The 18451-nt window shown below is 38.7% G+C and overlaps 1 pseudogene; it reads right to left on the minus strand.

Moving 5' to 3' along the window:
- Nucleotides 1-11523: 11523 nt before the first annotated feature.
- On the minus strand, nucleotides 11524-13042 carry LOC118012248 (annotated as a pseudogene).
- Between the last annotated feature and the right edge of the window lie 5409 nt (nucleotides 13043-18451).

Genomic DNA, 18451 nt, shown 5'->3' on the forward strand with positions numbered 1-18451 from the left:
TTAAAGCAGGAATAGTTACCACTATCTGTTGGAAATTTTCAGTAGTTCAGTGAGGATTTTTGAAAAGGGAAGGAATTTTCTGGGGTGCCTGGGTGGCTTAGTTAGTTAAGTGTCTGGCTCTTGATTTGGGCTCAGGTCGTGATCTCCAGGTCCTGGGATTGAGCCCCAAATCAGGCTCTGTGCTCACCGGGGAGTCTGCTTGAGATTCTCTCACTCTACCTTTGCCCCTCCCCTCACTCGCATGTGCTCTCTCTCTCTCTCTCTCTCTCTCAAAATAAGTAAATCTTTTAAAAAAGAGGGGAAGGAATTTTTAAATGGAGTGGTTTTATAGACTTGAAATAGCCTAATGACTCAGTGAACAGTTGAAATTAAGATTAAATGTTGTTTGTCTTGAAATATTAGCATCCTAGAGTGATAGTAACTTATTGGTAATGATATCCTGAGAGGTAAAGTAGGCATTTGAATATGTGTACTTAGATTGGTAAATGTGGTAGAGCATAGGGATGTCCATATGCCATTATTTACCCCTGTTCAGGCCAAGAAAAGATCGCTCCTTCATAGTCATGTGAAGTTTTTCTTGCCGAGTTTTTTTCCCATATCCCCAAACTGACTGACTGACTGACTGACTGACTGACTGACTGACTGGTGTAGTGTCTGATTATTCTTCACAGACAATCTTTCTATGGAAAAAAAAAACAAAACAAAGGTAACTTAGAGAATTAAAAGTAAATTGACAATACTATTTCTAACATTTTGTTTGTCTTAACCTTTTTTTTGTCTTAATGTTTCTTATTCTAAACTTAAAGTACAACATACTGTTTTTATTGTTTTCTGTACAGTCATGTCATGTCTGTACTATGCTATTTCACTCAGCAATAGAAAGAGGTCTTCGACTTTTTTTTTTTCAGTGTCTCCATATATGCCATGACTAATTTAGTAATTTCGTTTGGTGAACATTTAGGCAATTTCTTATTTTTCATTTTAAATATCTTGTATCTATGTCTTGGTGAATTTGGCCTATTACCTCCTTAGGATAATTTCTCACAAGTAAGATTGCTTGGTGGGAGCATGTACACATTTTAAACTTTGATACATAATATTAGATTCGTTCCAATAAGATTATATAAGTTTTACTCCTGCAATTGTGTGAATATAATTTCCTCTATTACTGCCAGTGCATATCTTTGCCTGTTCAAAAGGGGAGACACATCTTGTTTTAATTTGCGTATCTTTGTTTATTAGGAGGTGAAATATCTTTTTTGTGTTAATTATTTTTATTTCTTTAATGAATTACTCATTTTCATTCTTTTTGTTACTTTCAAGTGGTGTTCAAAAGCTTTTATTTTAAGATACTAATTGAACACTTATTGGCATATGTAAAAAAAATTGTAGTGCGTATAGTTAGGGTTGAAAACAGCTCCTGTACAATCTTGAGTGTAGTGATATGGCTATTAAAATCTATTAATAGTGCATAGTAATTAATGTTAGGATACAGCTACTTTGAAAACTGAATTTTAATTGAGTTTTAGAAGCATAGGACATTTATTTCCAAGTCCAAGTTAAGAATAGCTTCATATAAAAAGGGTATGTTAAAGAATGAAAAGATGTCCAATTTAAATATATGAACTTAAGAATCAATTGAAATTATGCCAAGATTGTAATTCCTTTATTCTATTAAATAGGTATAAAATAAATTATATATTAAGCTAATTCAGAGAGATGCTGTCTGTGTGTTAGATACTATATGTAGGAGACTGTGTATATAGCAGTTTTTAACCTCATTCCTCAGAGATGTCATTTTAAAAACTGTTGTCAATAAAAACATCTACCAATCAGAAGGCAAACAGTTGTAAGATTTTCTTTGCCTTTCATACTAATAGCCTGGTGTACATCATTTTTTTAAAGAGAAAGAAAGAATAAAGACCAAAAAGAACTTCAGCACTTTCTTCCTAAATTAGTATAACTAGTATTAACCTTTGTCTTTTAGTTACACCCTCTAAAGTTAATTTGTAAAGCTATTTATATTTTAATGTGCTTGATAAAATTGTTTCTTTCATTCATTTCACCCCAGCCTTCATTTTATGGAAAGTTTTCCCATTTTACAAAATGATTGTGAACAAAGGTAAAGTGGCCTTTTTGTTACTGAAAATATAAAGGAAAAAATATATAAAGGAAATAGGATCTATATCATACATTATTTTAAATGTAATTTAGATAATTCTTTGTGAAGAGAAAGCTGTCATTAAGTCATCTTTATTTACTGTAATCCTTACCTTTATAGATTGTGCTAATGCAGGAAATCTGGTCACAGAATGTTCTCTAATTCAGTCAGTTTGAGAGCATATTCTGTACGATTGGGATGAAAAAGATGGGTAAGATCTTGACCTACCTTCTGGGAGCTTAGAGTGAACTTTGCTGTTAAGTCATCTTTTAATCAGCTGATTGTTCTTCTAGTGTTGTCCATTTCTTAACCCAGAAAGGATGGAAAAAATTCCAAAGTTCAGCAGAATAGGACTAGGGCTCTGGTCATTTATTCTGGAAAAAAAGGCTTCTGGGAACATCAACACAAAATGAACAAACTTTTTAGAATCTAGAAGTAAGGAAGAGTCATTTGAGCCTAAGTTAGGACAGCTGCTGGGGAAACAGTCTTCACGGTCAAGAAAGTGCTCCAGAGAATGAATAGTTTTTGCAGGGTTATATACTTTTTACATCCTGTAAAAGCTCAAAAGAGTATAGATTAGCACATAGGCAGGAATCACAAGGTTTATCATAAAGGAATGCAGGGAGTAGGTGCACTGATCAATCTCTCAAGGATGGTTTTCCTTTAGGTTACTCATTCACAAAGTAGATGTACCATGCATGTGTGGTGGGCCATAAAGTGGGCTTTTGGTTTGAACAAAGTTTATATATAGTCATGTTGACTTAGGAATCTAAAAATGGCTTCCCTGTCTATCAGGCCTTTCGAGAGTTTCCCCTCATCACACGCAGGAGAAGGTTGAGTCCAAAAAAAATTCAGAGCTTAGTTTTGTGGGTTATACTTTACATGGTGCTCTGGTGATAGTAATGAGAATCTGATGTGGTTAGCAAATACTGGCTGGATGAGATAAATTTCATTTAAACTAGCAATAAATGCCCTTACCTATCTTTGTATTTCCCCGGTAAGTAAAAACAGTGCCTCAGATTTGAAATGGGGGCTTCCTTTTTTTTCCATTAGACTCTTATTTATTCCTTTTTCTTTCTTTTTTTCAAGTTACCTCTTAATTTTCCCTTCTCTTTTCAAGGTAATCCTGGAACTTGGCACAAATGCTTCCCATGACTTCCCATTTTGGATCCTCCTGTTAGTCATTGGCACTCTCCTAATAATTTTGTACCACTTTCCATTCATTCATTCAGCAAATATTTCTAGATGCCTGGATATAATGGTGAGCAAAATAGAGAAGGTCCCCTTTTACAGTTCGGTTTGCACATTAATGATGGTAGGCAGTAAAGGAACAAGCTTCTGATAGAGGGAAATATATGGGATGATGGGCTGGGGAGTCAGGGAGAGAGTGGCTTGAGGCGTCAGGGAAGGCCTCTGTACGAGAAACAGTTGGGCTGGTACATGAAGGATGAGAGGGGGCTAGAAATGGGCAGAGAGAACAGTGAAGGTGAAAGCCCAGAAGGCAAAAACAAACTTCACAGGTATGAGAAGAAGAAAGTATACCAATTAGCATTTCTGTTTGTAGGAGCCTCATTGGGCTGGCTAGCTCTTTTACTTTTCTGGTCTGCCTGTCTTCTTTTTTCTTTCTTTCTTCTGTGCTTATATATTGGAAGTTCAGAAATCCAATCTAAGTTAGGTTGGCTGTAAAGAAACTGAATTCACTGATCGGCTGTGGCATTGATCTGAGGATGGTAAAGTCTATTATATACCTATCACCGGGCCTTCTAAACCAAGTTCAAATTTTTTTCAGGCAATGAATCATAATCTATGTAATGATGCCAACTCTTCTATTACAATGACTTGCCTTTGGAAGATACCAGCTGTGATATTCATAAAAACTTTTATGAGTGAGTAATCCCTAAGGTAGTAACTCCACATCGGTCCTTCATGTCTTCTTTATGGCCACTTGAGCACAAACCACCATTTCATTTGATGGCATTGGCCTGAATTTTCAAATAGACAATATGCCTCTTTTTCTAAAGATTTGCTGTGACCTTTGTCTTTTAGGAAAAAGATTGGTTTGAAATTTTAAATGTTTTAATCTTTAATGAAAAATGATTGTTTAGTTATTTGGTCCTGTTGAAAGGAAAATTAGTATTTATTGATCCTACTTGGTATTATTTTCAGAGTGGAAAGCTGCTTTAAGTATATTGAAGTAGGGATGCTTATATGAATCGAACTTTCCATACACATTACTGTCACTAACATTTCAGATCAAGCATGCCTAACTCTAATATGTCTCACTTCCAAGAAAAGTCTTCAGTCTGTCATTTTGACCTAAAAATAACAAAATAGGATAAATTAGCAAATTAAAGTGAGGAACCTAGCCAGAGAGGGCCATATCTTATTTCCAATTAACCTTAACCCTCACTTTACTATTTTCTCTTAACTTCGAGAATGAGATGGATAGGTTCTGGTCAACTTCTTGCATGAGGTCCACAAACCTGCGACATGGGTGACCTGGAGATGGGGCTATACTGGATGAACAACCTGGTGATCGTCCTGTCTTAACTGTGGTTTATGGCTAAGTCACATTCATAGTGTACATACTGACCAAATGCTCAATGGTCTAGTCTTGAAATTAGTATTTGGCCAAGGCCTACATGGAAGAACACCGTTATAGAATGTAAGCTTCTAAGATATATGAACAAATTTTATTCAAAAATTGTAATTTTATTACATCATTTATGTTTTTAAAGCTTAATGTAGTTCAGGATCATTCATTTTTCACCACTGTCAACTGCTAAATTGCTCTTGTGCTCATATTAAACCACTCATTTAAAGTACTAATGGGGCACCTGGGTGGCTCAGTCAGCTAAGCGTCTGCCTTCGGCTCAGGTCATGATCCCAGGGTCCTGGGATAGAGTCCCACGTAGGGCTCTCTGCTCAGCGGGGAGCCTGCTTTTCTCTTTCTGCTGCTCCCCCTGCTTGTGCTCTCTCTCTCTGCCAAGTAAAAAAAAAATCTTTAAAAAAAACAAAAAAATATAATACTAAATAGTTACTTTTAAGTATAGAGTGGAGAGCAGCAACTCATGAAGTTGCTATCAAATTAGTTAAGATACGCTTTTTCTCCATTAGTAACTAAGTTAAAGGCATTTCCTCTTTAACTCCTGGATTTGAAGTCTTAGGGGTCAGTGGTAATGATAAAATTTCATTAAAGTATTCTCGCATGCTGAACTTCATGCATTATTGGATGATATTTCCAGAAACAAACCTCGGCAGGGAGCTTGCTTCTCCCTCTGCCTGCTTCTCCCTCTGCTTGCTGCTCCCCCTGCTTGTGTGTGCTCGCTTGCTCTCTCTCTGACAAATAAATAAAATCTTAAAAAAAAAAAAGGCACATTCATATTTAAACTGATAGAATCCAATTTAGGGAGAGCTCCACTCCAATTACATCTAAAAGGTTTATCTTTATTTGAAAGTGGATATTCAATTATTAATCATAAATTGAGATGCCGTACTAACAAGGTATGACCATAACCTATGTAATTACATGGTGATTGATCACACACGAGTTGTGGGGATGCAAGAAAGCAGGCTGGAGCACGCATTCAACTGTTAGACCTTGCAAAAACTGAAGCTGAATCTGAGGAGCAGATAATGCACAACTTCCTAGGCTGAAGATGAACTTCAGTTCATTTCTAATTCTTACCTTCAGCCAAAATGTACAAGGGTCTCTGTGTGTAGCCTGAAGCAAGGCCCAGCTGGCAGAACTTGAGATGGGAGGAAAGGTCAAATTTGACCTTGGCTGTTAATAGGGGTTTGTCCAAGCTGAAAATGCTGGTTAGAGTCATAAGAAGAGCTCACATTTATTGATAGCTCACTATGCAGCATACTGCTAAGTTTTATCTAATTTGATCCTCTAAGTATTGCTCATTTAGTCTTCCCAATTACCCTACATGGTGATTATCCTCAAATTACTGATGTGGAAACTGAAGCTAAGGGAAGGAAAGTAAGTAACTTGTACAAACTCATATTGCAGGGAAGAAGCAGCTAAGATTTAAATCTGGCCCCGAACTATATACTTACCATTACATTGTCTCAGATCTCTCAGATATAAATATGGGCTTTTTTTGCACTAGCATTTAAAGTTGCTTTGCACTAACTCACCTGCAGCTTCAGGATCAGGAAATACTTCTGAGTGCTTACATTGTGCCACTCTTGATACTAGGCATTTTCATGCCCATTACCTCATTTAATCTCCACAACCAAGTTGCTCAGTAGGGATTATTTTTTCATGAAGAAACTGTATCACAGAGCTTTAAATCCCTGTCACAAAAATATGGAGGGACAGTAATAATGGAGCACTTCAGTCTTTTATAGCTGGATACAGCCTTAGAAATTATCTACTTTAACCTACTCAAGGGCAAGTAATGTATCCAAAGTCACATAGAAGGAATCTTGTGATTTCTTCTAGAATTCTTACATCTTGATTCTTGGTTTAGTGGGTCTAGGGCTCCTTCTGCTGTGCCATGCTGCTACATAAATGTGCATAGTTTCACAGTGATAAAGTCTTAATCATAATGAGCATTTGCTGGTTCCTGCTAGTATTTTAGGGTGTATGTGAGGTATGATTCCATGGCTTCAAAGAAATCTGGGATCTCAATCCCAGCTCTGTCACTTAAGGATGAATTATTTGACTTGTCTGAGTTTGTTTCTGTAAGTGTAGAACAGGGATAATATCTACCTTAAACGGCTGTTGTAAGGATTAAGGTAAGTGAGGTAATGTACATAAATTGATGAGATTCAATAAATGGTGGTTGTTTTTCTGGTTTGTTGTTGATTTGGCTTTGTTTGCTTTTATAAAATTATCTTCAGAGAGTTTGTCCTGGTCATTATGAGTAGTGTAACATCACAATTTCCATTCCTGAGAATGCGACATTGTTGTGTCAGCCTATATTTCAGCTCTGGTCTGAGAGTCTTTATGTTAAATGGGAAAGAGCTTTTTCTCATGTGGATTTAACATAAAGCAATGCTCAAGTTAATTTAAGACTGCTCTTTACTATATATACTTTATACTATATTTGTGTGTATTATATACAACAGATGTAAAAGATAGAAAGCTTACATTTTCAAATGTCATTGTAGGACCCAGAACAATTTCAACAGTGGCTCATTGGAAGCCTCTGCGCCTTTCCTCATGTTGTTTCCTACCTCTAGAATGGAATGTTCTCTCATATTCTGGCCTGCAGACTGCTGATCATATTGTCAACAGTGAGTTCAAACATCACTTTCTTCTTCATAGCACATCATCCTCTGTTTCTTCTGAACCTTGTAAATACCTTTATTATAGTACTTATTGAATCATAGTGTAATTGTTACATATCTGTGTCTCCTTTGATTCTGGGAATGCCTTCTGGGTCCATGTTTATTTCATCTTTCTTTTTTTAAACAATCCCCCAACTCGGTGGAAAAGGCTGATGGCTAGACAGATGCTATAGAAAAATGTCCTTTGCTTCATGTTGGGGGCAAGTGGTTATTTTTCTTTTTGTTCTTGTGGAGGGACAGGGCATCATGAAGTACAGGTAGGTACTTCCAATGCCTGGAATGGAGGTAGCTCAGTGGTGACACAAAGTGGTTTCTGTGATTTCTCCCAAGGAGATGATTCACATGTTTGGAGTATTTGGGGGAGATGTAGAATCTGAACTTCTTATATAAATAGGTATAAACCCCTGAAACTAATAATACACTATATATTAACAAAATTGAATTTAAATAAAAAATTTTTAAAAAATAGGCATAAGGATGGGAGGATTAGCGAGAGATCAAGAAAGTCTTCCACGTTACAGGAAAATGACTTTTTAAAAAAAAATCTGGAAATGTGAGTGAAATGCCAAGAGCAAAGAAGAAGAGCTCTAAGAGAAATTACAAAGTGACAGTTGAGGTCATTGTCCTGAAATAGAAAAATAATCCTTTCAATCTGGTGACTCACCCCTAACTAAAGTCAGTACTTATAAAAAAGGCAGGAGCTTTGAGACACTTAACTGTAATCTTATCCCTTTGCAGAAATGCCTCCCATACTTGAGCTGGTCGAATGATCTCATGTCACCAGGTACAAGGATTAGTAGACCTTGAAATGTTATCCTGTCAGTCTAACTTCTCATCTGTTCTCAAGATCGCACTGGCAATTACCTTGGCAGCTGATCACACAGTGACGACCGACAAGGCTCCTAGGCTTTCAAGATGGCAGAACACTCTTGGAGAATAAATGCCTTTGCTGCTGGAGGTCACAGCACCCAGAAACTGGTAGAGGAAGCAACTGATGACCTGTCTAGTGAGTTCTATTTTTGTTATATCTGAGCCCAAGTCCGATGGTTGCTAGCAAGTGAATTAATACCATGACTTCAGTCTGAAGAAAATATCACACAATTCAAGTATACTCTCCTCAGCTATAAGCTGTAGAGCCTTCTTCAGCCACAGTCTGAACATTTGCATTCTATACAAAACGTTACAGTTGGAAGATAGGTGTGGTCTTTCAAGAACAGCTTCTGAATCCCCCAAGCCATCCTAAATAAAATGTATCATATAAATTCTGCTTTGCTTCATATATCAATGTCATTGTATCTTTTGAAGTTGAGGTGTGCACAGATGATAAATCCTCAGATTGAGTTTGACTGCCTCTCTGTGTGAAAGGGAGAAGACCTCGAGAGTACCTCTGTTCCTGGGGAGAATACCCAGGTAGTGCTCACAACATTTTCTAGTGACTGGCATGCTTGGATTCCCAGCTTCAGTGATCACATCTGGTCTTGGCTTTATCACCCTTTACAAAATTTGATTTATTTGAAGTGAAGGGAGGGAAAGGCTAATAAATGTTCCTCTGGGCACTAGAGGGGCCAGCCCTTTCATAAGAACAAAGAGAAACTAATTGCTTTCTCCTAACGTTGAAGCAAAGGGCATCTCTACCACCGGATTTCTGTAATGTTTGTCTAGCCATCAGGCTTTTCCACTTCACAGCATACTTTCTGAGGGGAAAATTATTAGAGAGTGTTTCCTTAATTATTTAATCTTAAAATTAATAATAGAACTCTTCATTCTAAATAAGTAAAGGGAATCAGAAAAGGAGAAAATAGAGTATTGTGGCATTTTTAGAATGTGGCATGTCCTCAAGGATCGTTATAATGGGCAACGAGTTTCTGAGAAATTATATAACTTAGAATCTCTCCATTTTCTGTTTTAACTGATTTTTAAAAGATGGATTTTTTAAATTTTATTTATTTATAAATAAAATAAATTTTATTTATTTATTTATTTGAGAGAGAGAGAGAGAGCATGAGTGAAGGGAGGGCCAGAGGGAGAGTGAGAGAGCAGACTCCCCGCTAAGCAGGGAGCTTGACATGTGGCTCGATCCCAGGACCCTGGGATCATGACCTGAGCCGAAGGCAGATGCTTAACCAACTGAGCCACCCAGGTGCCCCTTTAAAAGATTGATTTGATAAGAGTTTTCATTTTAAAAGCCATGCTTGAATAGGAAAGTGAACTATAAATTTCCAGCTTTAATTCTACTTAACCTGGGAGCATTATGTATCTTTCCAGAGTCCAAAACCTCAGCAACTATTACTTTATCTCCCTCTACTTTTCTTTACCATTCCATAAAAATGTGACTCTTAAAAGAAATACAGTAGCCCCTCCTTTATCTGCAGGGGACACACTCCAGGACTCCCAGTGGGTGTATGAAACTGTGGACAGCACCAAACCCTATATATAGTATGTTTCCTATGTATACATACCTGTGATAAAGTTTAATTTAAAAATTAGGCACAGTAAGGGATTAGCAACAATAACTAATAAAATAGAACAATTATAAGAATATACTGTAATGAAAGTTATGTGAATGGTGGTCTTTCTCTCTCTCCAAATATCTTATTCTACTAGACTTACCCTTCTTGTGATTATGTAGGTGTTATGACAGCCTTAGGATAATACTGGCCTTCTGACCATATGTCACTAGGAGGATCAGATGCTTCTTGACCACAGAAGTTGACCGTAGGTAACTGAAACCACAGAAAGTAAAACTGCGGATAAGGGAGGACTACTGTAATATATCATCCTAGCATCAGTGCAACAAATATTTTTTTAAGTTTATTTTTATTTATTTATTTTTAAGTAATCTCTCTACCCAACGTGGGGCTTGAACTCCTGACCCTGGGATCAAGACTCACATGCTCCTCTGACTGAACCAGCCAGGTATCTTTCAACAATTTTTTTTTTTTGAGAGAACATAAAGATAGATACTTTATTGTTCACCTTTTACACAAAGCACACCTCCAGCCATTTTCTTTCACAGCTTGACAATGTTTAGGTCTACAAAAACCCAGCAAGAAGCTTTATGTAGATTTCAGTAAAGGAGAATGTAAAACATCAAGTCAGCCAGGCTTTTGTTTTCTGCAGCAATAATAAAGGGCCTCCTGCACCAAGCGAAAATCTGTCCTCTTACTTGGTAGTGCATTTTTTCCATTACCAAAAAAAGTCTGCCCAAAGCAAACTAACTTGTATTTGCTGAGCCAGTGGTAATAACTCGTGCATAAAACAAATTTCAGTTTGCTGTTTCTTCTAACAGATTTCAAGTAAAAATAGGGTTTAAGGAAGAACTTGTTTTGAATGGATGCAGGTCAGTCTGAATTGCTATACTATATAAATGCCTACATGTACTATAGGTTCACAACTTAGTTTGCTTTTTTAATCTTTGCGGATGTTGGCCATGTTCAAGGTTTTCAGAGTTGAGCATATGGTACAGTATTCCATCAAAAGGATAAGGCTACTGAATGTGCTATCTGTAGAAGAGCTCATTTCATAGGAACTGACCTAAAAGTTCTATCATGAAGCAAATGTGGCATAAACTCTGGATAAAAAGCCAATCAGGGCAGAACAGTGCTTGGAAAATAGGCATTAGAATACTGAAAGGAAAACACATTAAAATGGATTCATAATTTGAGGGAGGTTTCCTAGTTATAAATCTAAAAAATTCTAGGAGAATGCTCATTTTCAAAACCGCTTATTTAAACTATTTATTCAAGTAATTTATTCCCAAAAAAGTATGCATATTCTGACTGTGGAATTAGTTGACTGGTCAATTAAAGGCGATTTTAATTACCTTTTAAAAAATTCTTCATACAAAGGAGAGATGTATGTGTTTCTTAAATAAACTGCATTATGTAAATCCTTAAAAAAATAAAAACAATTAAATGAAGACCTACAAGTACTTAGGCCAAGCAGGAATCTGCCTGCCACCTATGGTCTCATAGTAATTAAAAATTGATGTTGGACTCAAGATTCTGAAACTAAGTTTCTGTTACTTGAGCTCCAGCAAAATGTAAGGGTCTTTAGCCTCAACTAGGATAATGTCTTCCCTGTCCAAATCCAAAATAATTATACTGATAACCTCCATGATGGAAGTGCTATTCAAATTGTCCTCCTTGGTGATAATTCCAGCCCCCTTCCTCCCCAGCCTCCTTCCCGGCCTCCACATCCACCTTGGCTACTGCAACCACCTCTCCCTCCACAGCCACTGCCTCAATCACCATGGTGCCCACCGTCTTGGTACCTACTGTCCTGCTATTATCCACCACCCTGGTATCCACTCCCTATATATGTATACATATGTTTGGAAGTCACCATGACCACCACCATGATAGCCACCTGGCGGGAAACCCGAATCTCGATAACCACCATCTTGGTAGCCACCACCTTCTCCTCCACTCCCTCCATCCATCCAGCCTCCTTGAGGCTTATTTCCTCTTCCTCCCCCCTCGCTACCATGGTTGTAGCCACCATGTCCACCTCTCCCTCCTCCTTGTTCATGACCTCCTTGTCCTCCATATGAAGAATGTTCATAACCACCTCTCTCTCCTTCTCTGCCTCCTGTTTGCTGCTGGGGGCCATCTTACCTTTTTTGCCATGGTGGCATCTCTGGAGATGGAGGTTCAATTTTCACTGGGTCTACTTCCTCTGTCAGGCACCCTGCCCATCAGCACCTTATTGATGGCACAGGCAGTCTTTTCTTTTATAGAGCTATTCCTTGTCCTTAAAATCTTTGGCAAGTCTTGTCTTGTAGCCAAAAGGTGGGAAAGGAAATAGTACTTTTAGGAGATAGGACTAAGCGTTTCTATTTTTTTTTTTGCTGTTTTTTCTCTCTGACTCTTAGCTCTGTCAGACCAACCAAAAGACTGGACAGTAACATCCAAGAATTCTATTAGCAGCTTTCTCAGAACTTCATATTCATTAGCTATGGCTTGTTGAATTGCTTCTTTCTTTGCCTGGTGGGCTGGTCCCATTGGCTTCTTCCATAAAGGCTTTCCACATGGTTAAGTGGAACTTTTGCTAATGTCTCCTTTAATTTTTTTTTTTTTTCAATCCTGCTGAAGAACTGGAACATAGTTATATTGGCTGGACGTTTGGACATTCCTAGAACAATACATATGCCTTCCAACTCTTGAAAGACCTCACTACCACCTCCTTCTTGACCTTTCTTTAGAGAAGCATTCTGGCAGCTTCTAGTTCTGAGATCAAGAATGTGAGGAAAAGGAGGCAGTTCTGAATGAGAAGGCGCATGGGTCACATCCCCAGATGTCAATGAAAGATATGGACTGTTCATCTCCCCTAGTAGCCCACTCACCTCAAGCTGGAATTCTTCAGCTTCACTTGGGCTATTGTTGCTTGCACATTTTCCTCTAGTTTATAGAACACTCTTAATTCAGACACCAGCCAAGCACAGAGTTCAGTAAACTTGGGGGAACTGGCTCCACCAGAGACTGCCTGAGACAGAGCGCCATCTTCCAACAATGGACCCTTGTAACCTAGATCTTCCAAAGGCTCCAAGATGTTAGTCTCTATGAGGTCACACTCCATCCTACTGTGGTATTCAAATGTCCCAGTCATCAGGCTCCCCTCTTCTCCTGCAACGCGTGCATTCACGTGTGTGCTTCCTTCCTGCAACAAATATATATATATTTTTTTATTTAAAGATTTTATTTATTTATTTATTTGAGAGAGCAAGAATGAGAGAGAGAGAGAGCACATGAGAGGGGGAAGGTCAGAGGGAGAAGCAGACTCCCTGCTGAGCAGGGAGCCCGATGTGGGACTCGATCCCGGGACTCCAGGATCATGACCTGAGCTGAAGGCAGTCGCTTAACCAACTGAGCCACCCAGGCACCCAACAAATATATTTTTAAATACCTACTATGTGCCAGATCCTTGGGGCAGAATAGTAAAAACAAAACTATCTTAACTAAAGATACAGTTTAACTAGACTTATCTAGGTTTCCTGCCCTATGTACAGCTTTATCTAAAGAGGAAGACTCCTAATGGAGGCTCCTTCTGCGATTATACACTCTGGTCCTGATGTGTCTTCTTGCTGGCTACAAATGATTAAATGAGAGAGGAAACTGAATTTGCGGGGAGGTAGTCCGATGACTTGAAAATGGTGGGCTGTTTTTACCAGATTTTTCTCACAAATTAGAAGCAGGGCTGAAGGTTGTAGTGGCTACTTAAGCTGGCAGCCTCATGGAGTAGAGACTGGAGCAGCCATTTCTCAGTTTCCTATGCTCTCAGGTTATGAGGGAGGAGAGAACCGGAAAAAGCTGATCAGGTGAAAGGGATGGCGTGGATGCCCAGAAGAAATCAAAGAAACATGACAAGATGAAGGTGAGAAAACATCCAGACTCTCTCTCTTTTTTTTACTTGAATTGATTTGACTAGATTTATATTTCTTACAACTTCCCAGTGCAGAGAAGGTCCTCGATAAATATTTGTTGAATGAATAAATGTACAGGGCATTGTGTCCTAAATGCTTGGTGTGTACAGGAAGCGGATATGGTTCCTGACATCATGGAGTTTACAGTATAGAGGAGACAGATTTTACATATTTGGTCTTGACGGTAACACAAGTGTTAACTCTCATCATCTGATGCAGGAGGCAAATATTAAATAATGACTATTCAACATTGTAGTGTCAAAAACAGAGGCTCAGGTAAAAGTTTCAATGTTATTGCCCATGACCAATGGATATGTGAATGCATTAGAAAATTGGTATGATATCATTAGCAAAAAATAAATAAATTGTACTTAACTAGAATTCAACTTTGGCTGGATTTTTTTTCCTCCATCCCTCTCCCTCCTTTTCTTCCTTATTTCCTCCCTTTCTTTCTTTTTGAAATCTGACTACAATATTGTGCTAGTGCACGTATTTTAATTTGGTGCAGGGCATGCATAACAAAATAAGTGAAAAGCTATAAATGTTAGAGCATATATATTATTTATTTCAATGACAAAGGGGCAATAAATCATGTTGTCAAGTTGCACTGTAACATTCAAGGTCTGTCTCTGTTATGTCTAATTGGCCAAGCATTTGCAGTTCTGAAGTTTACAGAATGGGGAAAAAGCATCTTAGTTTATAGAATAGATCATTGATTTGTCAAGTGTACCTTTCCTAACTCATACTTTGTCTCTTTAACTGAAAAAAATGCCTTCCTCAAATATGTACTATTTACAGGTCATTGGAAAAGAGTATTGCACAATAGGATTATTATAATGTAGTAAAAGATAGCACTTTTATCTTATTGGCAGGTAGAGATCACATGTGAAAACTTTTTGATCTTTGTTGACTTGTTAGTGGAAAAGATTTGGAAATCCTTTTGTCACTGACAAGAACAGAACTATGGTAGCTGTTTTATAGTTGGTCAATTTTAACAATAGATAAAAAAAAGTTTTTGTTGAAGCCAGTTTATTAATACGTAACAGGCAACATATTGCCTTAAAGACAAATGCATATTTTTCTCATATCAAGACTCCCCAGATTTTTGCTAGCATCCAAAGATATTTAAAAGAGATCTACATTCTCCACCCGCTCCCACCCCAGTCTGTCCTAAGCTGAGAAATAGTACTGCAACCCTCTGAGCTTTAGCAGTTTTTTAGGTAAAAGGAATTTTTTATGATATAATTGATATCGTAACTACTCAGCTGGACATAAACTTTTAAGGGCTAAGTCCATTTGCTGATTTGTTTGCATTTTCTACTCCAACTAAAAGAATTCAAAGGCATGAAGAGTCTATTGTGAAAAATGCATGAATAATGCAAAAGGCATCCTAAAGTAGGATATCAGTAAGGTTCCAATGCAGTTATGGCTTTCTAATAAAATCATGAAAAATTTAAAATGAAAAAAGTCAAACCATCTCAAATTTGTTGAGGCAGGTGTAGAAGAGTGCACGAGGGAAAGCTCCCTCTGAAATATGTGGGGTTTTTCCTGTGAAGTCTGTTCCCCTACACCCCCACTACAACTCTTTTGAGATATAGTTGACATATAACATTATGTGAGTTTAAGGTGTACAATGTGTAATCTTGATACACTTACATAATGCACAATGATTACAACCATAGCTTTAGCTAACATGGCCATCGAGTCACATGATTACCATTTCCTTTTTGTGGTGAGAACATTTAAGATCTACTCTCATAGCAACTTTCAAGTATCTAATAGAGTAGTGCTAACTATAAGCACTATGCTGTCCATTAGATCCCCAGAACTTATTCATCTTATGACTGGAAGTTTGTACCCTCCAACCTCTCCCCATTTCCCCCACCCTCCCTCCCCTGGTAACCACCATTCTACCCTGTTGCCATGAGTTTGGCTTTTTTTAGATTCCACATATAAGTCATATCATACCATATTTGTCTGTCTTTGTCCGACATATTCATTCACTTAGCATAATGCCCTCAAGTTTCATCTGTGTTGACATAAAGGGCAGAATTTCCTTTCTCAGAGCTGAATAATATTCTGTGTGTGTGTGTACATCTCCTCAACCCCCCACCCCACACAAATACCATATGTAAATTGATGATTTTCTGTAGTGCTATGCTTTGATTCCCTTCTCTTCACCTTCTATGAATCTACTGTAGGTTTTTATGGTTATCATAACCATTTTATGGATATCATGTGGCTTACATAAAACATTGTAGAGATATAACAGTCTATTTTACACTGATAAATTAACTTTGATTGCTACAAAAGCTTTACCTTTTTACTCTTTTTTGTCATAATTTTCATCTTTTTATATTGTGTATCCATTAACAAATTATTGTAACCTAGATTTTTTTTTTAAGATCTTATTTATTTATTTGACACAGAGAGAGAGCACAAGCAGGGGGAGTGGCAGGCAGAGTGAGAGAGCGAGGCAGACTCCCTGCTGAGCAGGGAGCCCGATGCAGGGCTCGATCCCAGGACCCTGGGATCATGACCTGAGCCGAAGGCAGACACTTAACTGGCTGAGCCACCCAGGCATCCCTGTAACCTGGATTTTTAATGCACTGGTCCTTTAACCTTTATACTAGAGTTAAGGAGTTAACATACCACAATATTACAGTGTTAGAGTATTCTGAATCTGACCATGCTTACTTTAACCAATGTGTTGTATATTTTCATATATTTTTATGTTTCTAATTAGCATCCTTTTATTTCAGCTTGAAGAACACCTTTCAGCATTTCTTATAAGGCAGCTTTACTGGTAATGAACTCTCTGGGCTTCTGTTTGCTAGGGAAAAATCTTTATTTCATCTTCCTTTCCTAAGTACAACTTTGCTGGGTAAAGTATTCCTGGTTGGGAGCTTGTTTCTTTCTGCACTGTAATCATACAGTGGTACGCGGCAAGGAGCAGTGGTGAGATGAGCAGAGGGTCTGCAGCAGCTGTGCCGGCATCAACTTCTCTCCTGGCCTGCAAGGTCTCTGCTGAGAAATCTGCGGTTAGCTTTATGGCAGTTCCTCATATGAGAGATTTTTTTTCCTCTTGCTGCTTTTAAAACTCCCTTTTTGTCTTTGATTTTAGACAATTTTATTATAGTGAGTCTTGGAGAAGGTTATCTTAGATTGAAATTTTAGGGTGACCTATTAGCTTCCTGAACTCGAATGTCCAAATCTTTCCCTAGACTGGGAAAGTTCTCAGCTATTATTTCTTTAAATAAGCTTTCTATCCTATTCTCTCTCTCTTCTCCTTCTGGGACTCCAGTTGTATACGCTGTTTCTCTTACTGGTGTCCCATAAGTGCTGTCAGCTTTCTTCATTCCTTTTTCTTTTTGGTCTTCTGACTGGATAATTCCACTTGGTCTGTCTTCTGGCTCACTGATTCTCCTGCATGGTCAAGTCTGTTATTGAAGTTTTCTATTGAATTTTTCAGTTCAGTTCTTAAGCTCCAGCATTTTGTTTGGTTTATTTCTGTGTTTTCTGTTTCTTTGTTGACCTCGTTTTGTTCTTGTATTTGTTTTCCTGATATTGTCATATTATTTATCTGTGTTCTCTTGTAGCTCTCTGAGCATCTTTAGAACAATTATTTTAAATCCTTTGTCAGACAATTCCTAGATCTCCATTTCCTTGAAGACAGTTACTTAAGGTTTATTATATTCCTTTGGTGTAGTCATGATTCACTGATTCTTCATGAACCCTGTAGCCTTGAGTGTCTGTGCATTTGCAGAACCAGTCACCTCTTCTGGACTTTATGGATTGACTTTAGTCATGAAGCACAATGTGCTGTGACCCTGGGTCTAGTCGTCCAGGGTACCAGGTGTGGGGGCCTGTGGCAGCAATGGGTACGGGGGTGCATAATGTCTCTTTGGCTTGGGCTGCTGGAGTAGACAGCATGAACACCCATGTGATCCTTGGTCAGCACTGTGTGGGGAATACAGTGGCCGTAAGGGCTGTTGGGATCCTTAGCGGTTCCTCCAGGTCCAGCAGTTACTGACCAGGGCAGGCAGCGATGGAGCCTGGAGCCACTGGTGTGCATGCATTTGGCTATGGAGCTGGCAGCAGGTGCCTGCGTAGTGGCTGGGACCAGATGTAGACACACACGTAATGGTGGGGGCCAGGGCCGTCAGTAGGGGCCAGGCTGACTAGGGGCTCGTTGGCAGCTGTGGGGGCCCTGGTGCTGGCATGCTCTCCACGGCAGTGGAGGCTGGCAATGGGTGTCGGGCTAGCAGCCGGCCCGCAAATACACAGCTGGAGGGGCTGGCCCCCGTGCCTGCTAGGTGACAGAGCTCAGCTGCAGGAATTGATGCCGGCATCTCGCGCTCATGCAGCCACGCAAGTCTGGGCTGCTAGTACCGTTCCCGGGCTCCAGTGTGGGTGAGGGAGGAGGCAGCAGGGGTGGCCGCAGGAGGCTGGTGTCAGCAAATGCAAGGAGCGGTGGTGAAATGAGCAGAGGGTCTGCAGCAGCTGTGCTGGAATCACTTTCTTCAGAATCTTCTGGATTTGTCTACAGAGCAGGTCACCGTGGA

Source organism: Mirounga leonina, unplaced genomic scaffold, assembly GCF_011800145.1.
Source record: "Mirounga leonina isolate KUSES-001 unplaced genomic scaffold, KU_Mleo_1.0 Mir_151, whole genome shotgun sequence".
In the NCBI taxonomy this organism is placed as follows: Eukaryota; Metazoa; Chordata; class Mammalia; order Carnivora; family Phocidae; genus Mirounga; species Mirounga leonina.